The 24,310-nt window shown below is 39.3% G+C and overlaps 1 protein-coding gene across 1 annotated transcript in view; it reads left to right on the top strand.

Annotated features, from left to right (window-relative positions):
• Klf12 (Kruppel like factor 12) overlaps positions 1-24,310 on the top strand; it is a 214,169-nt gene that overhangs the window by 151,610 nt on the left and 38,249 nt on the right. The window lies entirely within an intron of this gene.

Below are 24,310 nucleotides of genomic sequence, written 5' to 3' on the forward strand. Positions count from 1 at the left end.
ACCAAACATGCAAAATCTTTTTCCTAACAAATATGATCTGATTTTCCAAGATTATCAATTTTTATACCTTTTAAAGAATATTTCCCACTTCTCAGTAAATCTTAGTCCACAATTCAGATTTTCCTGAGGTTTCAACTTCTTGTGAAAATTTAATTTTGATGATTATTATTTAGATGATTATTTTCCTCAACCTTGAATATCTAGATTTTGTTTTCTAGTTTGAGGAACTCTAAGGTCTTCTTTAACTAGTTCTTAAACAAAAGACCAAATAGAACTTAACCAGAAGTGACCTCAAAAGTTATTTCAACTATGAAACTTCATTAAGGCAACCAACTTAGTGTCCTACGGATGCTTCATATGAAACAAATGTTTATTATATTACTCTTGCCACACAGTTAAGCTTTCAAAACACTTAGTATTTCATTAAAAGTAAAGAAAGAAATTACCCATGTCTTGGGAATTCACAAAATTTCTCAGTTTACTTCTTTAAATTTTGCCTAGAATGAGATTTTTATGAGATTAAAAAAAAGTATGGGAGGATGATTACCAAAGATTGAATTTCCAAATTAATTTTATACCTAAATCATGATTATTTTTGGACACAAAATAATGCCACTTTGAATTTGAACAGTACATAATCAGCTCTCCTCCTGTTCTCCATTAAATCTAATTAACCTGCACAATAGCTTGGTGATGTTGTTAAATATTATGCTTTTCTTTTCCATGGAGAGAGAATTATAACCCAGAGGACTGGGCCATAAATTATACAATGCCTAAAAGCCAGGCATCCTTTTGGTCTCTTAGAGTAGCCAAAGCATTGTCCCATCAGACCTGGAAAGTGGAAGGAAAAATAATGCTGATAGTTATTATATGGAAAGAAAAGAAAAAATCAAATCATTTTTGGAGTGCATGACATTTATATTCCTCCTCAGTACAAGGCATATTGTACTAAAGAAACTTTATTACATATTAGAGCATACTTCATTTATTTAGCTGATCAAATGAGCAACACAACACAAACCAAGCCAACCAGCAGAGAATAAAATCATCAGTCCTGAGACCCAGCATCTGCCACGTTGTTCTCAATGGCTTAGTATGAAACACTGAGTAAATAACAGGTTTTCTCTTCTCCTTTTCTTTCTGGACTTACTGGAATAATGATAGCTTATTTCTGCATAATTCATAGCATGTCGTTTGGTTAGTAAGTTTAGACTACTTTTATCTCCAGAGAAATAATCCTCAAGAAACAAAAGGTGTTTTACTATTAGCTTTGAGAAAATCCAACTTTCATTTATTTAACAACATTTATTTACAGTTCCAGATACCATTGAAAGCACTAGATCAGAAAAATAAATAAAACATGATTTTAAGGTGCTACCTTGTGGGAGAGAGAGAGAAAGAGAGAGAGAGAGAGTACACCTTATAGGTGGGAGGAGAGAGAGAGAGAGAGACAGAGACAGAGAGACACACGGAGACATCTTTTCCCTGGATGTGTTACATTGATATCATACATGCATGTATGCATTATGTGATAAGAATACATTTGGATAATATTGTAAGGAAGTATATTTACGCTGTAATATACAGAAAAATTATTAGCTATATGTAAGACCAATTTGAGAGTTATAGTAGAGGGAGAAATAAGCATGAAGTGGAAAGGATTGTCTGAAAACATATTCCAGAGGTTAGATGTGTAGCTCAGTGATAGACACATGTACAATACCCTGCATTGGATTCTAACCACCAGGAAAAATAAAGAAGACCTATTCCAGAGCAGTAAGTTTTTTTTGTTTTGTTTTTTTTAGTAAAGACCTGTAATTAGTAGGGAAAGCAGTGAGTTGAGCTGGTGTCTTTCACAGATTGAATTAGACATAGGGAGTCCTGGAGACATTTCTGAATTGATTCTAGCCAAATGTACACACATTTAGTACGTACACACCTTATTTGGTTGAGAGTTACCACAATTTCTGTGGTCTATGCCATCTTGAATCTTCCTCGGGTAAATACTTTGACTGTGGTATATGGAAATAAATCACCTGGCTGTAGAGAAGCCCTGTGAATCACCTAGTATCTGCTTTTAGTGAAATGATAAACACTTGATACTTCTTCGTGAAATATTAGCTCTGAAAAATTCAGCAAGTATAAATACTCATCTACTAATAGTGAGGAAGGAAGAGAAACCGTTGATCTGATCTCATGATAATAGAAGTTGGGGATCATTTATAGAATTAGCTGTTGAGTTTGATTCTGGCTTGAGTTACATCCACTATACTTACCAGTTAGGAACAATGATTTGAGGAAGCTGGGTTAGGAAGTGCTCTAATCAGTTCATCAAGTAAGCAGTTGCAATTCAGGAAAAGATGAAAAGGCTTGAATTTCTGCTCTGAAGTTGTGTATAGACAGGCAATGCATGACATTTGGGTCTGTTCTGAAAATCATTGGCGGTGCTTGACAGATACCAAGCCAGTGTTTATTATTGTAGAAAAGAGAGTTTAAATAAACTATAGTCATGTTTTTCTTTTGTCTTCTGTTGATCTGAGAGGTGACATCCGCTGGCCTCTTTTGTGTGGCAACATTTCCTTTGGAGCTGAAGAAATGTGTGGACAAGAATGTCTGTTCAAGGCAAACAAAATCTGCTAAAACCAAGAGAAAATGTGTTAGCACATGAGAATAAAAGGGTTGAAAGGATCCAGTGACAGAAGTGAGGGTGAGCTGCTGTGCTAACTCCTAGAAGACTTCCAGCTTGGTGGTTAGCATCCCAGTAGGTATAATCGAAGCCAGGAGTCAGTGGCTCCATCCTGTAATCCTAGCTATTCAGAGGGCTGAGCCCTGAAGAGTGTTACTGAAAGCCAGCCAAGGCAGAAAAAGTCCTTGAGGTTCTTACCTCCAAGTAACAACCATCAAACCAGAAGTAGAGCTGTAGTTAAAGTGGTAAAGCAATTTAGCCCTCAAGTGAATAAAGCTAAAGGACAGCACCTGGGCCCTGAGTTCAAGCCTCAATAGACAGCACCAAAACAAATGAAAAAGTCAGCTCATTATGTGACTCACTGTTTAACACAGAATTAACTAATGGAGTGGTGATGCCAAATACGAACACTGTCTCTCCGAATGTCTCCCTCGGGGTCAACATAGTGTAGAAGAAGAATTTACTGATTTGAGGAGTGCTTGGGGATCCAACTTAAAAATTTCCTTTTTGTATGTGCATCAACCTGTCTTTATTCTTTCACCATTGGCCTTGTGTGGGCCTCACTATGCCTTCCTTGATGTAATAGCTGTTGTAAGAGAATGGGGAAATTGTTTTTCCTCCACCAGTTTAGGCTCATTGGCTGCAAGCTCTGTTAATTAGACTGAGAAAAGACAGCAGAACTGGAGAAAAAAATGAAGGGACATAGATGAACAGAAGAAAAGCCACTTGGACTGATAGTTGGGACTGACCTAAAGAACAATGAGATTTTTTTTTTTTTTTTTTTTTTTTTGGCCAGTCCTGGGGCTTGGACTCTGGGCCTGAGCACTGTCCCTGGCTTCTTTTTGCTCAAGGCTAGCACTCTGCCACTTGAGCCACAGTGCCACTTCTGGCCATTTTCTGTATATGTGGTGCTGGGGAATCGAACCCAGGGCTTCAAGTATACGAGGCAATCGCTCTTGCCACTAGACCATATCCCCAGCTCTGTCATAATGAGATTTTTTTAAAGAAGAGATGAAACACAAAGAAAAGAACATTGAATCTCTATGGGCAGATAACCATGAGAAGATAAATATATTGGGCAAACTAATGGGAGGTTATTGAGACTTATTGTATAGGCTCCTCTAGTGCCAAGTTCCAGATTTAGTGGTGTTAATCACAATGATTGAGAATGATCCTGTTCAGGTGGAGTGGTGCATACTTACAATCATCGCTCCTTAGAAGGAAGAGGTGGAAGGATCTTGAGTTCCAAAGCTAATATTAGTCATGACTGGCCCATTCCCTCAATGAAAAACAAGGTCAAAACTAAAGAGCTTGTGTGTATAACTGTAGTAATGAGGCCTTGATATAAGGCTCCAAATATGTCTAGGATCCAAACAAGTAGTTCAAAAACAAGCATATGTCTATTTGCACCTTAAGCTTCTCATTTCTCTTCCTCCTCTTGCTCTACCCTGGGCTATTATGAAAGGGTTAGAGGAGTTGGGTATTTATCATGCATTGTTAGTGGTGACGATGATGGTGATGGTGGTATGTCCCCAAAACAGTTACCCAGTGCCATTACATAATAGAGATTGTGGATGTCACTTGAAGGGCTATTTTAATGCTGACATGGAAAATAAAGCATTTCTGCCTATTCATAGGAATTATCATTTGTAAAATGGAAGTTTTCTCTAGCCAGTGGCAGTTATGATTTATTTCATAAAAATATACCCAAGACTTTATGTAGCCACATACACCAAAAAAGTTGTAGTTATAACACAGTCTCTATGCAATTGGATGTGTAAAAGTCACAAATTTTTGTAAAGGGCAGGAAGTGTCTTTTTCACATGTTGGAAATGGTACTGCAGAGAAGTTAAATATTTATGCACATGCAGTTGAAAACATTTTTAAGGTCTCTGATGGATATAGCTAGGATGCACTTGTCCCATAAAAATCAGAAAATTCTCATGTATCCATTTTTCCCCCATTCTTTATTGCTTTATCCTCTAGACGAAGGTGCCAGAGCCTTGTTAGATAGAGTTATTAATATTGGAAGCATCTGAGAAACCCTAAATACAAGCAGTCCTTTAAAGAAAAGACAGTGTTTTTCCAAATCACCACTTTCAGATCTGTGAAGCAAATGTCAGCATTACAGGTTCAGGCCAAGTTCCTTACTTACTGCATAGGAATGGAGGCCAGGAGACACAAATGTAACATGCCAATCAATGCTGGGCCTGAATCCCAGTCTCCGCCCACCTGCACTTCGGCATTTCCACCATGTTGGTTTGCTTACTAGTGGGGGGAAAAGGAGCAGTGCTAACAGTTAAGTAAGATGAATGTTTAATTGGTCTTGAGTTAAGCAGAAGGCCTTTGCCTGGGGAACAACCCCCCCCCCCCCGCCCCGCCCATTTGATTGATGTGGTTGGCTGGCATGAGAATCAGGGAAAGCTTGATAAAGACATTGCTGCTCCCACTGATAGGTTGACAGGCCCCCAAATGACCTGCCAACATATTCACCATGGACTACTCAGTAGTCACAGTCAGAATTTCTTCTTGCCTTACTTTCTGACTTACAGAGCAACTTGGATAGGTGCTCCCCAAACACTACTCTCCATGTTTGTTTTTCAGTGTTTTCAATTCCCTTTAAGTAGTCGTGCAAAGTGGTTTCAATTCAACCTAACAGTTTATGACTACAATGCATCTTGATCAATGTCATCATTCTTCCTATCTCTCCCAACTCCACAGTCCCCCCCAGTTACCTAGTTCCATTTTCACATACATCCATTCAATATCAAGGCTGTAGTCATCTACCCTCTTCTGTAGTGGGTGTTTTGGGTTTTTTTTAACCCATATGTTTTGGCAAATAATCAAAAGGTTGCTTTGAGGTTTGGTATGGAAATACTCTCCCCAGTGTTTGATAACAGACTGGAAAAATGGACTAGACTATAATTGATTTCATTATCAAAGCTGCTTTCTCTGTTCTCTAGAAAAAGTCAGTGCCCATAGGTGAAGCTTCATCTTAAATCTTTCACATTCCCACCTTCTTTGTATGCTTCAGGGAAGTGTCAACTACTTAATAGTTTAATAACTTGGACCATTTTCCCAGATTTAACTAGGTGACAATTATGTAGATCTTATACTTGGCTACCACCTTCCAGGTTTTCCTTACAGAAAACATCCAGGCAAGTCTTAATTCTCAAATCAAATTTCAGCAAGATGAAAGAGTGGTTTGCCTTCCTGTTAGTTGTAGATGGTTTTGTTTCTAGTATAACTTTATGTGGGGGAAGAAAGTTACAAAGGTTATTTTTTTTGTAATTATTTTCTTAATTATATGAGAATAAGGGCTAGAAGATAATACTGGACTATAAAGGTCACCAATTCTGAGATAACTTTTCTATTAAAAGTAGGTATTTAGCTGGGCACTGCTAGTGGCTCCTGCTTGTAATCTTGGCTACTCAGGATTATGGTCTGAGGATTGCAGTTCAAAGCCATCACTCACAGGAAAGTCCTTGAGACTCTTTATCTCCAATTAATCATCAAAATTTTGGAAGTGGAGATGTAGCTCAAGTAATAGTGCACTAGCCTTGAGCAAAAGATTAAGGAAGGAATACCTTGGCTCTGAGTTCAAACCCCAGTACTGGCACAAAAAAAAAATTTTTAACTGGTAAAGGGGAGGGAGGGAAAGGTGAGAATGTTGAAATAGGTGACACTGAACAAGATGGGTTGTATTCATAAACTGCTTTTGTTAAATGTCAATTCATTTGTGCAACTAAAAGATAATAATAAAGAAGAATAAACAAACCCAAGAATCATACCAAGGCTACTGAGAGATTGAACACATCTGATCCTGCTGTAATCTGTCATTTTTCTTCAGTATCTGAATTTTCATTCATCCTTGTCTCTATTGGATGGAGTTCTTCTGTTGGAAGTGAAGGTGGCTAATGGACCTAACCAAATTTTCAGGGCCATGGGAGGCTATGGAGCTGAGGAGAACCTACAGATAACTAGAACTAGGCCAGGACCCAGGATTTCCAGGAGGCAGGATTTAATGAGAAGGCACAGGCCCCGAGTGCAATTGTTCAACTTTTGTATGTCATCTCTTCAAAAATCACAATATTGGAATCCAGAATATGATCAGAGAAGTGGGTCCCAGCCTCAGTTGTACTTGGCTTATAGATGAAGGGCACTTGATTAACAAAACTCATAAGGTCACATGAGGAAAAAGGCCCCAAAGGCAAAGGCAGGGCTAGTATCAGACAAGGATGGAACAGACTGCGCTCCATATTTTCCCTTCTGTGGAAAAACTGGAAAGTGCTGTTAAGGAAAGTAACTTTCACAGAGTTAGGAACTTAAACGTTTTCCCTTGGAGGCTATAATTTCTTACCTTTTCAATGATACGGATATTCTGTGATTCCTAACTAACATATCATTTGAGAGGACCATGGTTTGAAGTCATCATGGGCATCATGAGAACTTATCTGAGCAAACAAGACAGCTCTGCCAGTCCTTGTGTGTAATTGAGCAACACAGAAAGCTAAGTAGGAAGGTTATGGATTAAGGCCAGCCCAGGCAAACAACAACAACAAAAAGCCAGAGATGCTATTCAAAAAATAAAAGAAGCAAAAAACGCTAGGGACATGGCTCAAGTGGTAAAGCACTGACTAACAAGATCAAGACCTTGAGTTCAAACCCTGGACTGCTTTAAAAACAAAACAAAACAAAAACACACAGAAGAGGACTAGAAAACTAAAGTAAGTTGATGGTTCTCAAGTCTTACTCTTAGCTATTGAATAGCCAAGGGCATAAGATGTTTAAACAAAATAGACTCAAAACACTTCCACCTTGAAACTTAAAGAACATTTGGTCCTAATTATTTAGAAGTTTCATTTCTCCAGAATCTGACTTTGAATCATCTGTTTAAAAATGCATCCATTTGAGAGGGATGGAGAAATAATGGAAGAGTGATACTGATGAAGATGTATATTTAAAAACAGACATGTAGAATGGAAACCCCTTTGTATAACTATAAAGATAGTTTTAAAAATAAAGAGATTAAAATGAATCTTTAAGCATGGTGGCACACAACTGTAATCTTAGCACTGGGGAAGCTGAGGCATCAAAGTCATGCGTTCAAGATCACCCCAGGCTATCTAGTGAATGATTGCAATTAGATGTAAAATAAACAGCAGAAGTACCACTTGTGAAATGCATAAACTGTGTCACCAGGCTTGAATTCTGGGATCAGTTTGGCACTGGCACTAATTAGATTCCTACATTTCATTAATCACATTCTTATTTTTGTATTTCTGCATTTCACTGTTTGTCTTATATGAATGAAGGAAGGAAGGAATGTCTGACCCAAACTCTTCAAATTGGGTGTTGGCTGGAATATGTATGAGTTAGTCCTTTCCATAGAATACAAGCTTATATCTCTTTAAAGGAAGTTCATTGATATTAGCCCTTGATCACAACTTTACATAAAAGAAATCTCTTTCGTACTACCCAAGTGATTTATTGACATTCTTAGCATTTATTACAGTCTCATATGAGGTTATAATTTACTCAGGTCTCCTGAGCCTTTCTTAACTCTTAATAATTTAGAATCCTGAGCCTGGATATGTTTTAGGCAGTAGGTAAATATGGATTCCACAGGGGTTTATGGTACTTCTACACATGAAGCCAGTTTCTTTTGTTTCTGTGAAATCCAAATAAACCAGAAAGGTAACTGCATTGTCATCTTGTGTGACCATTAGTTCCTCTCTTCCATCCTATAATCTATATGGAACACCTTTGCAAATGGGCATATCAAGTTTCATCCTGTAGAAAAGCATCCATTTAAGTTACTCATAGGATTGAATACTCTTATGAAACAGAAATCTCTTCAGTTCCAAATATTTTCTCATTGCTCTACTCATTGCTTTTTTATTTCTTTTAGAGGTCCTTAAAGGAGCATTGCTGTTTCTTAGCATTTGCAGGGCATTTGCAGTTTGCAGGAATGGAGAAGGAAAAGAAAATACCATACTGTTATTTCACTTTAAACCTAAATCATTTTGTGCTCTTTGAAGAATCCTGTAGCTTTACAAAGAATGGACTGATTTCTTACAGTGAATGTGACTTACAGTAATCTTCCCCAAACTGCACTGGCAGTGAAATATTTATTTGTAAAAGACAAGAGGTGTGGAATTGTATTGGAAGTAGGAAACAAAGGCTAAAGGCAACCATGGAAAGATCAGAAGAAAGTTGCTGCCACCTGGAGGTAAAAGATGGTACTGCTGAATGTCTTCTGTGAATACTTAGGAAATTGACCTTGAGATTTTGGTGATCCTAAGTGGATTTGCCTTGTTAATCTTATTATCTGAAATCATTGGAAATGTCCAACCTATGAAATATACTGACAATATACAAAACACTCCATCCTATACAATATACAACATATAAACAGGTAGAACACACCTTCAACCTCCATCCTCACTTTTTTATACTTCATCTCAGAAGTTAGAATACAGCTTGGCTTCTCACCACATTGTATGGCTGATATTCTTTCCCGTTCTCCTAGGACAGGGCAGTAGCAGGGAAATGCATTTGGTGAGTGCTGACAGTCCTAGAACATGAGTAGGAGAAAAATACCCCATCTCATCTGAGTTATGCTTAATTTGCACCTAGATGTAGTACCAGCCTTCAGAATTTAGTTCCATTGCTATCTTGGGTATGTGGGTTGACTGTACATAGCTTCAGCTTTAAAAAAAATTATCAGGACATTTTTTTTTCCCACTAGGTATTTGTACCTTCCTTTAATACTCAGGAGGCTGAGATCTGAGGACCATGGTTTGAAACCAGTCCAAGCAGGAAAGTCTGTGAGATTCTTTTGTTTTGTTTTGATTTGATTTATTTTCCTTGGTTTTTTTGTTTGTTTGTTTGTTTTGTTTTTTTGGCCAGTTCTGGGGCTTGGACTCAGGGCCTGAGCACTGTCCCTGGCTTCTTTTTTTGCTCAAGGCTAGCACTCTGCCACTTGAGCCACAGCGCCACTTCTGGCCATCTTCTGTATATGTGGTGCTGGGGAATTGAACCCAGGGCTTCATGTATACAAGGCAAGCTCTCTTGTCACTAGGCCGTATCCTCAGCCCTATGAGATTCTTACCAAAAAGCTGAAAATACAGCTGTGACTCAAGTGGTTAGAGTACTCGCCTTGAGTGAAAAAGCTAAAGAAGACTGCTGTGGCCCTGAGTTTAAGCCTCAGTGCCTCCTTTATATTTTTCCCAATAAAGACCTTCAGACAGCCAGAAAATGTACACTTCCACATTAGGCTGGTTGTTCTCTCTTTTCATGACCACCATATTGTCCAGCCTCCTGGAGCACTTGTCCCACTGTGTTCTCAGCCATAGAGCCTTAGAACACTACAGCCAAACACAGTGTGCTTAGAAAGATGGGGAAATCTGAAGAGACATCGTATATGTATCGATGTGTCTTTCTCTCCTTCCCTGTTCCAGTCATAGAATATGTTAATAATTATGATTAGAGCTTTCACAGCCAAAGAACACAGAAAATACCAGAAGGGTCCAACAACACGTTTAGCAAGTGGGGATAGCAATCAATATGCTGCTTGTTTATTTGAAATCTTCTGTGTCATGCAATACGTTAGCTGAATCCATTCTCTGCCTAGTAGACCTTTACTTGCCCTTTATATTTTCTTTGAGTCTGTATTTAATTTTAACCTACAGGGTAAGTGTTTAGATTCCAAGAGAACAAAGGGTCATTGAATTGATTTGTTCATGTCCCAATGCTCAATTTTCCCCCCAATTTGCCATCTGTGACCAAGCTAGAAACCTCAGTACCTCCATTCCATCAAATTGACATCTACTTGATCCCAATTTGAGGAGTTATCCTTTGTCTAAAATTTTCTTGCTGATGTTGGCTCCTTTCCCCCCATCATTTCTTATCTGAAGTATTACCTAAGCTCCAGCCTGTCTTTCTGTTCAGATTCTTCATCCTCCCCCAAATCTAGTCATCACCCCATCTCCGGTGATCCTTCTAGAATGAGTGAGGCAAGGTGGGATTGCTCCAGTCTTGGCAAGTCTACTGTGATACAGCCATCAGCTGGGAGTCCAGTGTTCATATCACAACATAGGAGGCCCTCTGGGTCACACAGCACCTTGTACCCCACTTCCTATAAATTTTCCCATATTGTATGGAGCCTAAGTTCCAGCCTGTTACATTATCCCAAACAACTTGTTTACCAAGGAAACCAACACTGGAAAACTTGGCTTAAATGTTCTCCTCTCTAAAGGACTTGCCTACAGTATAGCCCCTGCTATCAGCCTCTTCCTTTCTCTCTGACTGATGCCACAGTATGAATCAGGCTATCCCACTCATCACAATTACTTTAACATCCCATTCAATCTACCTTCTTCTCTGACTGAGCTCTTCTAAGATGGCAGTCATCCTTTCCTGGCTTAGAGCATAACATGTTCCAACAGGCACAGGGCACATTGATCACAGAAATAAATATATGTATTTCATCTTATTGAGAAAATTGAAACTTAGAGAACTTAAGTAATTTTGTCCAAGTTTGCACAGCAAATCAGAGTTCAGATTAGAACTGTGTGTTTTGTGATGGTGATTTCCAGTTCCTTACTCAATATTTTAAGGAAAGCAGAGATATTCCAGTTTTGGAAGGCAGTGTTAGAAACCTTTCAATATTAGTTACCTCATCTCTGCCCTTTCTCCATGTATAATTGTTATGCTTGATAAACACCAACCTGAATGTCAGAAGCAGAGATTTGAGACATGTTCTGTCATTCTCTAATTATGTGATAAGGGCTCAATCCAGTCCCCCAGGCCTGCTCTTGCTGATTGAGTTCACAGGGATGGTGGGAGAAGAGATGATGTGGATTGTGTAGCATAGTTCTATGAACCATCCAAGGCAAGATGCACCAAAACACCTCAAAGGAATGATGTCACCTTTCACTTTTCTCTTCAAAATTACTTCCACATTGATGTTAACACACACACACACACACACACACTCACACACACACACACACAAACACACCCCTTATTAAATTCTCTTTTTCTTCTCATCTCCATTAACAGTGTGGAATTTAAAGAATTAGGAATTCAGTTCTTAAGTCCATCTGACTTTTATGGCCTTCTCTCTGATCCGCTTGATCCTGAATTTAATTATCTGACTTACATTAACACAGTCTCTTTGCTTTTTTTTCCCCTGACTAACCATTCTTCATGGCTGAATGAAAAGAGCTTGATTAATAAAACCTTACTCTATTATATTTTCTTGTAATTAGCTCAATAGAAAAAAGATGGCCTCCTGGATGAGCTTTGTGTGGCTATTTTTTTTTAATTCTTTGTCCTTTGAGTGTGCTAATCCAGTGGCTTTTTGTTTCTACTAGATAGTAATGGATTCAAAAATCCATTGGCTTCTCACCACATTGTGTTGTGAGTGCCTCATTGTATTGCAGTGCCTTCCAAACCACAAATGCAGCCATACTCACAACTCTGGAAATAGAATTTGGAAATCAGATATAAAGGCAGAGTCCAGAGTACAGTTAGGTGAAGGCCTCCGATATTTTTGCATATTCAGAGATTAAATACTAATTTTTCTTTTTGAGTCTACCAAGTGGCTCAACAGGTACAAAATCTTAAAATGGCACTGTTCAAAGTATCAATCCATATTTGTATCAATCCAAAAAGAATACCATACTCTTGGCCCATTATCCCAGAGGAAATAAACATGAAAATATAATCTCGTGCTCTGCTTGACTTCAGAGGGAGATATGGCCTCTAACAAACTTAGTGAATGTTTTTGTTATCCGGTAATTTTCAAGGCTTTTCAAACTGACCTAGAATGAATTTTTTTTTAATCCAAGCAACTCAAAGAAGAATAAGTTTTAGAATCAAGGATCCTGATTCAAGACTTGCTTCCTTTTGGCTTTTTCCTTAAGCAAGTCATCAGAACTTGTCACTACTATTTCTTCTGGAATAAAATACAACAACAAAATTCTCTTTCCCATAGCTCTACAGGCCTGTAATCCCATCACTTAGGAGGCTGAAGTATGAACATAATGAAGTCAAGGCCTACTTGGGCTACAGACCAAGTTGGAGGCCAGACCATGTTAGAACTATACAGCAAAACTTGCCTCAAAACAAAAAAATAAAATTCAATGTGTTCTTCACAGCTCCAACTGCCATGGGCTTGGTGCCTTAAACAATAGGAGTTTCTATCTCACACAGGTTCAAAGAAGTAGTCCCACATAGAAACAATGGCTTATAGGAGACAGCCTTCTTTGTCCTATGTTTTCACAAGGTGAAGAGAGAGAGGAGGTGGGGGGGAGTGAGGAGGGAGACAAGGAGACAGGGAGAGAGAGTGTTATGGCTTCTCATCCTCTACTTCTAAGGGCACTAATCCTATCCAGGGGCTCCATCCTCCTGTCCTCTTCTAAACCTAATTACCTCCAAAAGACCCCCATACTTAAATACGAGCCCATTGAAAGACAGAGCTTCTGTCTGTGCATTTTTAGGAGACATAGACTGTCATGTTAATTCAGGTTAAAGGTCTGGATAGAGCAGAATCATCTATGCTATATTTATTAAAATGTCAACTCTTAATTATCAGTTCCCATAAAATCAGTCATCAAACCATTGTATGTGTCTGAGTAAGCCTTCTCTATGACAGAGGAAGCTGATACAGGGTTAGAAATGGGCCTTGGGATCAATAATTTGCTCCTAGGCATGCCTGTTTATGTGGCTAGTGAATAATTCATCCTCTAGTGGTGGAGGTAAATCTCCAAAGTGATGCTGCATGAACTCCTGGTTTTCATCACTCCTCTCTGAAGGGAAACTGAGAATCCAACATGATCAGAAATGCACAGTGTACCTTGTTAGAACCACTTTTCAAGGATATTTTACACTCTTCAATAATTTATAGTTTCACACAGTTTCATATACATCCATTTCATTTATTTCTCATAACTATTCTATGAGATGTCCTGAAAGATGTTATCATCTTAATATTTAAAACAGAGGAAAAGCAGAACAGAGTAGGGATTAAGGGACCAGTTTGCTTATTTTCATATTTCAGTTACTTTATATAAACTCTGCAACCTTAGACAAGCTATTTCATACCTTGGTGCTTTGGTTTCCTACTCTATGATTTGGAGCTCACTAATAATACTTGTCTTGTGGTTATTTGGGGGATTAAATGTGCTGCTATATAACATATAAAGCTCTAACGTCAGTATTTATCAAGCTCAGTATTATAGAGGGATATACGGTGAGTTTCTATAGTACTATAATGAATATATAGCTATTATTGCCCCATGTGATATAAGTAGACAGCTGTGGACATTTCTGTACCTCCTTCTCCTTCACTCTTGTTTTTCACTGGTCTTTTATAAATGTTTATGTTCTCTGAGATTCATCCATTTATGTATTCTCCCTTGCTCTGACAGCCTTCTCCATAGGTAAAGCTCTCATTGTTGTTCTGATGATACCTTAGAGTCAGCACTTGTTCTGAGTCCTGATCATACTTGTCTATCACAGCTCTCAAGTAGGCATGTGTGAGAGTACATGCACAGGTCTCTTCAGTCCTGGACGACATGGTCATGTTTATACCATAGCTACGATGACAAGTTTGTGCCAGCTCACCCAGCTCGTGATTGAGATGAGGATCTCTCAAACTTTTTAACCTGGACTTTCAACTGTCATTCTCCACATTGTAGCTTCCCAAGGACCTGATTGCAGGTATGAGCTACCGGCACTCGGTGAGAAGACTTTCTTTAAATAGAAGTGTTCTGATTCTACTTTCAACTCATAATGAGTCAGTCTTCATTTTTGTAAACAGATCATCAAAGCCTAAACAAAAATGAACGTTTTTGACTTTCTAGATCTGCTCAGTTAAGTTCCTGATTAGGCTCATCAGCATAAATCTTGAGGACCTAGTGTGTGCCATGGCACTTTGCCAGTGCTGGAAATAGCAAGACAGCCTCAAGGAGTGAGCGCCTTACGAGGAGGAGAATTCAACCTCCTCCGGCCAAGTTAGCAAACTGTGTTGCTTCTGTGCGTGTTCATGGTCTATTACAGAGATTGTGTCCCCTCACTGTCAAAGGTAGAGCTTTCTATGCCTCACCAACTTACTGCATTCAATATTTCATCATGGGTTGCCCCTGGGGAGTTTCCTTGTTCAATATAGAGCTCTGGAGCAGAAATTATTTACATTGTTTTCATTTCATCTATATTTTGAAGGAATATGTCGGTGTCCATTGTCTTTGACATGTTGCTTCTTCAAGTATGAAAACAGGAAAAAATAATTGACCTAATGCAGCTCTGTCATTGTTTGCCCATGGGTACACATGATACACATTTCTGCTGGTGGTTATGCAGTTTTCATGGGTTGGTTTCATCTGCTCTTTACCAGCTGAATGGCACTCCTTTGTCAAAAAGTTAAAACGTCTCTGTGGGTCTAGAGACCCATCTTAAAGCCATCGGATATTAAAGATGTTTAATGACATCAGCCTTTTGCCTAGTGTAAACAACAAACACTCCCTATGTAGGAGAATGATCCTTCCTTGAAATGTAAATGTGATAACAGCATTTATTAGTTGACCACCAACTCAGATTTCCTAGTTATTGATTCTGTTGTCTGTTGGCATGCCCTTGACTTTGAAGCTTTCCAGCTGACCTGGGGTGAATAAATATAGAGAACTGGACTCTAAGCATCTCCATGAGAGAAAAACACATTAAATGGACCCAGAATCATGGTACTATTTTTGCTTAGAGTATTCTGAAACAACACTTTGATTTTGCAAGTTGATGCTTATTAATAGACTTGGATGCTTGAGATTCTAAAAGTTACTTTTGTGTAGAGCAATGGCAGGTGTTGACAAAGGAATACTGCCTTTTTCTTTTCACACTAAATACTTTGACCTAGTAGAGGAAATGCAGTCATTCTCCTATATTGATGTCTTTATAAAGTATAAACACAGTCACTATTACAACCTAGAAAATGACATTTTTAGAACCGTGTCAGGGAGAATAATTAAGAAATGTGTATAGTTACACTTAGATGTGTTAAAGCATTGTATCAGTTCTCATTCTACTTGACTTAAATGTCCCATGATTTTGTACAGTGGTGAAGGAAAAGCAGAGCTGTCATCTAGCCTACTTACTGACACCACTTCATTCATGAAGATGTCTTTCACAACTTCATGGTTTCAGTCGGCAAGAAGATTACCACCTCTATACCACCAAAAGCATACCACTCTCATTGAATATTCATCTTCTGTAAACATTCTCTCACACCCCCAAAGACTAAAGACTATACATACAAAGAAAACCCATGCTGGGATTATTTATGATAATGAGCTATGGAAAAAATGAATACCAGTGCATAAACAACAAAGTCTATACATAATAAGTGAATAAATGGCCTATTCTACTAAACACATAATGGATATAGTACTAAATAGATACAAATGTGATAGGTTGTATTAACGTTGGTCTAGGGGATGTAGCTGACTGAAACCAGAAGGTTCCACACCTTCAAATGAAGCCATAGCCTACCGAATCAACACGAGAATACAGAAATATCAGGTTCTTTTCTGAAGCCCTAGCCTGTGGATCAACCCAGCTGGCCTTCTTTAGAAATGAGCTGACATATACATGTACACCCATATGTCATCTTTTAGTTTTTTATAGTGTTCTAATACACACTGGGGGAAGGATGGGCATCATTTTGTCCTGCCTGTCCATGGCAGCACCTGCTGCTTTCTGTTTCCCTGGATGCTTTTCATTGCCTATCCAGGCTGCCTCCATAGTCCTGCTTGCTCTGCTCACCATTGGTGCCCCTCACTCCTCCCTGGGCCAGACAGAAACCCCACAGCCTAGCCAGCTCCAGAGTAGCCTTCACTAAGACTCAGTCCCCTGCTCTCCACTGTTGTCTCTGACCACAGGGGTTAATCACATCTGCTTTGCAAAGATCCCTGCCATAGGAGACCCACATGTCTTTTGAAAGCCTGTTTGATTCATCCTCATGGGAAATTTATAGCGATCTTCAAGATAATCACATTAAGTATTATTGATCCCCATTTTCTCAATGAAGATCCAAAAGCAGGGTCAATAATTTCTTGGTTACAAAAAAAAAGAAAGCTATTTTGTTCACTACCTTTGCTTTAGTTGATAGCTATACCCATAAATATCTTTTTTTTTTTTCTCTATTCCTTCTCCTTCTTGGGATTAGCAGTTCCAAAATGAATAATAATGACAATCTCCTTCTCCTTCTCCTTCTCCTTCTCCTTCTCCTTCTCCTTCTCCTTCTCCTTCTCCTCTTCCTTCTTCTTCTTCCAAAATTTATCTCTACCTTGAGCTCCAAACCTATGGCCTGCAGAGCTCTGGTTGTCAGATTCTGCTGTCTGTCTCAGGCTCCTGAACTGCAGGAATTCTGAAAAATGATTCTATGCCTATTGAATAGGCTTTGCTGTTAAACTTGCTATTCTTCTTGGGCTCTCTACCTTGTCCAGGACATCATTTACTAGTTTCTAGCCCACAATCAGCAATTACTAATTTTCATGATTCAAACTTTCTTGGTACCAGAGAGAATATCTTGAATCTTTTTTCCCCTCCCTGGCCTTTCTTCTACTTTAGGTGAATATCACAGGCCATGTTTTGCATCTCTGACACTAGTCTTTCCTCTCCTTGAGTTCCTTCTGCTTTCTATTCCCAAGACTACAATTTTCAAACTTTGACCATACTAATGCTTATATAGAAACATTTGCCAGCTTTCTATCATTTATAAGATAAATTCCAAATTTAAAGTAACTAACATGCTCTTTCAAACATCTGCTACCTCTTTATAGCAATAAATGATAATAAAATAAAATTATATGGCCAAATTGGCTTTGGAGGTGTGAAGTGACCTTTGGGAGGAAAGATATCACTGTCCTTTTTTTTTTTGTTTTTAAATCTCTATGGTCCTTTGGCTGATCCAATTCTTGAGCCCTTCACCATCGCCCACTACCTCTCTCCACTCACTTCTACTTGGACTCACGTTTGGGAGAGTTGTAGCTATGATGCTGGAAGGAAGGTAAACTGGAAAAAAGTAGTCATAAGAGCTTGATTTGGGAATGGATCATTTAAAACAAAAGTAAACCAAACCAACAAAGTAAATCTTTCACATCATCAAGCTACACAGTCTAACCAGTATCCCTGGTATGGTTGCAGTAGGTTGAATAACATTCTGCCCAAATTTATAGGTAGAACTTTTAATCTCTAGGATCTCAGAATGTGACTATTTGGGGACATGAGGTATTTGAAGAAGTGATGAAGTAAAATGAGATCATAAGGGTGATCCCCAATCTAAAATGAGTTCTTACAAAAGGAGAGATAGGAGCTGGGGATATGGCCTAGTGGCAAGAGTGCTTGCCTCGTATACATGAGGCCCTGGGTTCAATTCCCCAGCACCACATATACAGAAAATGGCCAGAAGTGGCGCTGTAGCTCAAGTGGTAGAGTGCTAGCCTTGAGCAAAAATAAGCCAGGGACAGTGCTCAGGCCCTGAGTCCAAGGCCCAGGACTACCAAAAAAAAAAAAAAAACACAAAAAACAAAAGAAGAGATAGTTGGACTCAGACATATATACCAAGAGATGACTAGGTAAAGACACAAGCCCCTAAAGAAAAGAGACTTCAGGGGAAGTTGACTATGCCAATACATGGAATGTAAATAAAAAATTAAAAAAAACTACTGAGCAATGGGCCTGACATCTTTTTTTTTTTTTTTAATTTTCTCCCAAACAAGGATGCCATGGGAGGGCAAGAGCTCTCCTTGTTTGGATTATTTTTGTTTAATTTTGTAGTTTGATTTATTTTTAATTGATACGGTTGTACAAATTTATGGAGTACGTTATTTTAATACAGGTATATGTTTCCTAGTAATGAAATCATTAATGTACTCATTGCCTGAAACATTTGTCATTTCCTGTGTCACATTCACAATTCTCTGTGGTACTTCTTTTGAAATGTAAACCAAATTGAGAAGCATGTTCACTCTAATGCCAGCACATCTTAATGTAGGCATTCAGAGGCCACCCAGAGCTCCTAGCCCCACCCATGGCACACAGAGGCCCTCCAGAATTCTTCCCTCTAAATGGAGGCTTGACAAGATTATGCTGCCTTGATTGCACTTCAGTTCAAGAATGCTGTGCATCTTGGCCTTTGGGTTTGTTTAAAGTATGAAACAATAAGTTTAGACAGGAGGCGTAGATTACATGATGAGGAGCGGAGATAAATAAGATAGGCACCGAGTTTTTAACCTTCTTCTCTAAACTTCAGCATGCAGATGAACCCATTTCCTCTAGAATAGTTGAAACACAACTCCATTTTAGATCAAGTGCACTGGAAGTGTTCTCAATGTTGTCTAGCGGAGTGGCTTTTTCCACGTTGCTGCAAGCCATGTCTGTCTTAGAACCTAAATCTTTCCATTTTCTCATTAACGACAGCAGGGCTTTTAAGAATATCATCATTATTAAGAAGCCATTGGTCCTGGGCAATGTGATACCAACACAGTTTTGAATCCCTGTTTCTTGGCTCAACATTTGCCAACTATCAGTAAATGCACACAAACCCATGCATCTATGTGATATCCAGGGTATACCTTCTGGTTGGTTTCCTAGAAGCTATGAGGAAGAAGCTGGCATTCAATTATAATGGAAGGAAAAAATGTTCCTTCTGAGTTCTCCTTTATTTTTCTGTAAGGTACATTTTGTTAAATAACTGGAGTGTTGAGGTGATGACAATGGGGCATTCAGTGTCTTCAAACAGTATTTTGTTTTGTAGAAGCCAGCTAGCACTGACAACAGAATTTCGGTGTCTCCATAGGAAGAGACTCAGTCCCAAGGAACATAATGTTAAAGCTCTATTATTCTGAAAGAATAATAGTAGCCATGGGTAGTCCGTATAATACCTGTCATTGATAGAGGAAAGGTACCTAACTCTCTGCTCCCAGTTTTATCTTTTTTGTTTTTCTTTATAGTATTGGGATTTGAATTCAGAGCATCTCACTTGCTAAGTAAGCACTCTACTACTTGGAACACAACCTCCAGCCCTTTTTGCTTTGAGTTGCTTATTCAATTAGGGTCTCACAATTTTACTTGCAACTGGTCTTGGCCAAAGAGCCTTTCTGCTGCCTCTGCTGCCATGTGACTGAGATTACAAATGTGTACTACCAAGCCAGCTTGTTTATTTTTGGCCTAAGGGTCACTATTATCCAGGCTGTCTTGGAACCATGGTCCTCCTATCTCTGCTTTCCAGGTAGCTGAGATTATAGGCATGTACCACTGTGCTCAGCCATAGTTTGCTCATACTTTTAACCTGATTGGGAAACACTACCTTGCAGCACAGTATTGAAAAAATAGGATCCTACCATAAGATGAACAGATCCCCAGTCCAATTGGGCATTTGTTGAATGTGGAAAGATACAGGATTTTCTTCAGAGAAATAAAAAGCAGAGAAATGAAACTATGAGCTGGCATTTTTATTTGTGCATATGTCTTTCCCTGGCTTAATGAGAGGGTGATACAAAAAAAAACAGTGAAGAGCAGTCATTCTTTTGATCCATGGTAGACTAAGCCCTATCAAGCTCTTCATAGTTTAGTACTGTCTCTTCTGGCTCTAATCGTTTTTCTTTACCCCTAGCGCTCGGGATTGAACTCAGGGCCTCATACATTTTGTCAACTTCTTACCAGAGTTCTACCTCCAGCCTTGGCTTCTATATATTCTCACAAGAAATAACGCACTCTGTTACTGAGCTGTCATTTCAAAGTATCTTCCCTTCTGTCTCTGTCCTCCGCACGTGAGGGTCAATGGTAATCACCTTCTGTTCTGAGAACTCATTCTCTTGAAAGTTTCTCAGTCTGCCTCAGCTTAATTTTTTCTCATATGTAAAAGGCAGATAATCATGTCATTATCTTAGAGTGATGGGAGAATAAAATAAAGTGATGCATGTAAAATATTTAATATACCGTCTAGCAAACATTAAATTGTTATGTAACTGCTAGCTATTGTTAGCAATTATGATTTGAATATCAAAAAAGTTCAGTGAAAGGCAAACTGCTATTTGCAATGCTCTGTGTCACGATGGAAATCCTTATAGATTTATCTTTTGAATTCAGGGTTGACTGAAGTAAAGCTAGCAAGTAATTGCAGAGATTTGGTTCGGTTCTTAAAATTTTCTGCTTTTCCAAGTGAAAAATCATGCATGTTTCACAGAATACTTCAAGAAAGCTCCCCAAATGTAATGTAAGAATCTGAAATATAAATAAGCACAGCCCTTTGGCTCTTTTTCTTCTCCTCTGCTTGTATTTCTTTATAGCCTACATTTTATTGAAGTGATTTTGTTCATTGTGCCCAGCACTATAAAACAATAGATGCTTAGCAGGTTGAACCTGAAACTCACCACATCATCAAGCTCTGCGGCCTCTAACTCAAGGTGATCCTGTCCCAGGAATGTATGGTGTGTGTCGCTGAGGCGAGAAGGAAGATCTTTGGCCTCTCGCGAGCATTGCCGCATCCCTAGAGCTTAGAGCTGTGCTCAGCATATAGGAAGCCACAATAAATGTCTGTGAAGTGATATGCAACCTAACTCACTGGGAGATCTTTCTTGAGATTTCATAAAATTAACAGATTAATCGTCCATGGACTATTTTAACAGAGCAAGCTGAGGGCCCCGCGGTTCATGCTCATAATCCTAGCTACTCAGGAAGCTGAACTCCAGAGAATCAAGGTTCAAGGTCAGTGGGGAGAAATGTCCATGTGATTGTAGCTTCAAAAATAACCAGCAAAAAGCAGAACAGGTGGCATAACTCAAATGTAGAATGCCAGCTGAGCAAAGAAGCTGAGAAAGTGTGAGACTCTAAGTCCAAATCCTGGTACCAGGGAGAGACAGAGACAGAGAGAGACAGACAAAGAGAGACAGAGAACAGTATTTAGAGTACATTTTTTTTTTTTTTTTTGGCCAGTCCTGGGCCTTGGACTCAGGGCCTGAGCACTGTCCCTGGCTTCTTTTTGCTCAAGGCTAGCACTCTGCCACTTGAGCCACAGCGCCACTTCTGGCCGTTTCTGTATATGTGGTGCTGGGGAATCGAACCCAGGGCCTCATGTATACGAGGCAAGCCAGAGAACAGTATTTGAGTATTGGTGTGTGTAAAGGTTTAACCTCTTAAACAGTTAGGATGAACATAAAAGAGGCCATTATTAGCCTGAGGACCATAGTTTGGATTCAGTGAGCTGCAGTAGCGTCTTTGCTATTCTTAGTCTGAAAGCAAGAATTTGCTCCTGCAAAGATTCCAGAGTCTATGGCTTTGAAACCACAGCTATAAATATTTTACCAGCTCAAAGGTGTTGGAAGCCTGGCAGCATTGCTGGTGTGACCTTCCTAGGTCCAGCGGCCAGCCCTGACAGGGGCCCTGTGTGAGGACCACACCCTGGGGTGACAGCAGAGCTTATGGGAGCTCTCCATGCCCTTTGCGTCCACACCCTTTGTTCAGCTGGGATTTGAGTTTCTCTCCTAGAAGATTCAGGTAAGTAGGCAGTGTCCTGCTGTTCCTTGAGAACACAGTCAGGGTACATTGGAACTTTTAAAACTGAATAAAGTCATCAGCTGGTAGCTCACGCCTATAATCCTAGCTACTCAGGAAACAGATCTGAGGATTATGGTTCAAAGCCAGCCCTAGAAGACAAATCTGTGGCATCCTAATCTCCAATTAACCAGCAGAAGGCCAGAAGCGAAGGTGGTATGGCTTATGTGGTAGAGCACCAGGCTGTAATGAAATAGCCAACAAGAACTCAAGGCCGGGGCTGGGGATATGGCCTAGTGGCAAGAGTGCTTGCCTCCTATACATGAGGCCCTGGGTTCAATTCCCCAGCACCACATATACAGAAATTGGCCAGAAGTGGCACTGTGGCTCAAGCGGCAGAGTGCTAGCCTTGAGCAAAAAGAAGCCAGGGACAGTGCTCAGGCCCTGAGTCCAAGCCCCAGGACTGGCCAAAAAAAAAAAAGAACTAAAGAACTCAAGGCCATAAGTTCAAGCCCCAGTACACACACACACACACACACACACACACACACACACACTCTAATAATAATAATAGTCATTATGAGGCATTTATTTCCTTAGAGGAAAGATGTAACAGGAATGCAAAAAAGGTATTTAAAAATTTAACAAGAAAAGGAAAATATTAAAACAAACCTTAGTTCTTTGAGACTATGTCCCATTGTAAGCCTTCTGTTTTGCTTTTCCTTTGGGATGTGAAGCACATTAGTCCTGGATGTGCTTTTTTCCCCCATGGGTTGGGTTCCTCCCATGCATTCCTGCTTCTCGCCCCCCCACCCCCCAGCACTGACTTAGACATACATTGGAGCGCATAACACATTCCCCTAGGGTTCCCAGAGGGTGTTCCTGGAAGGCTTTCTCTGATTCCTGCTTCTTGAGATGAAAGAACATTTGGCAGAGAAAGTCTTAACTAGTTGCTTTGAAACAATAAATCAAGAGTCAACTCATTTTTTAGAAACTAAAATATGCATGGTGCTGCTTCTAAATCGTCCTCTGAGATAGTGTTTATGCAGACTTCTCTTGACATGGTCAGTTTAGGCTGTTGTAACAAACTATCCTAGATCTGGTGATTTAACAACCACAGGACTTTTCATTGTTCTCAAGGCTAAAAAATACAAGATTAAAATGGCAGAAGATTTGGTGTCTTCGGAGGGCTCGCTTTCGGGTTCATGGTGTCACCCTAGCTGTGTCCTCATGTAATAGAAGTGGCAAAAGGACACACATGGGTCCCATTCATGAAGACTCCACCCCAATGGCCTTGTCCTATAATACCTTACCTTGTGTGTTAGGATTTCTCCCTATGAATGTGAGGGACACAGACTCCTCGCCATAGTGCTGAACAGCCCTGAAAAGTAATCTGGCTCCTTCTCTTGCCTGTTTCTTGTTACACTTTGAAAGCTTAAGAGCAGATCACATATTCTAGGTCACAAAGACACCACAAAGTTAAATGATTGCACAAACGCCATTCCCTTAAACCTTACTAAGATAACTGTGGATGGACCATTGACTATATGTTTCAGTTTTTAATTAGCACTTGGAAAAAGGTAATGTATTTCTTCCACAGAGGGAAAAATTATGATTTGGAGTTGGAAATTAGATAAATTGGAGGAAAAACATAAGATAATTCAAGAATGTGCTCACGCCAGATAAATTTACAAATGGTTTCCCTTGCGGGAAAAACTACTTTCATATGTGTTTTTTCTTTCTGATTATTTATCATCATCTTTCTATAAATGCCAGAATGATTCAGAAGTTATTAATAGTCTGGAGTGTTGCAATTGCTCTAGAGACTAGGCTATCAGGTAACAGTAGTGGATAAAAAGTGTTTTCATTCCTTGACCTTTGATCCACAAAAAAAAAAAAAAAAATGACTTTATTAGAGACAGAAAACTAAGGGCTGGGAATATGCCCTAGTGGCAAGAGCGCTTGCCTTGTATACATGAAGCCCTGGGTCCGATTCCTCAGCACAACATATATAGAAAAAGCCGGAAGTGGCGCTGTGGCTCAAATGGTGGAGTGCTAGCCTTGAGCAAA

Source organism: Perognathus longimembris, chromosome 3, assembly GCF_023159225.1.
Source record: "Perognathus longimembris pacificus isolate PPM17 chromosome 3, ASM2315922v1, whole genome shotgun sequence".
Classification (NCBI taxonomy): domain Eukaryota; kingdom Metazoa; phylum Chordata; class Mammalia; order Rodentia; family Heteromyidae; genus Perognathus; species Perognathus longimembris.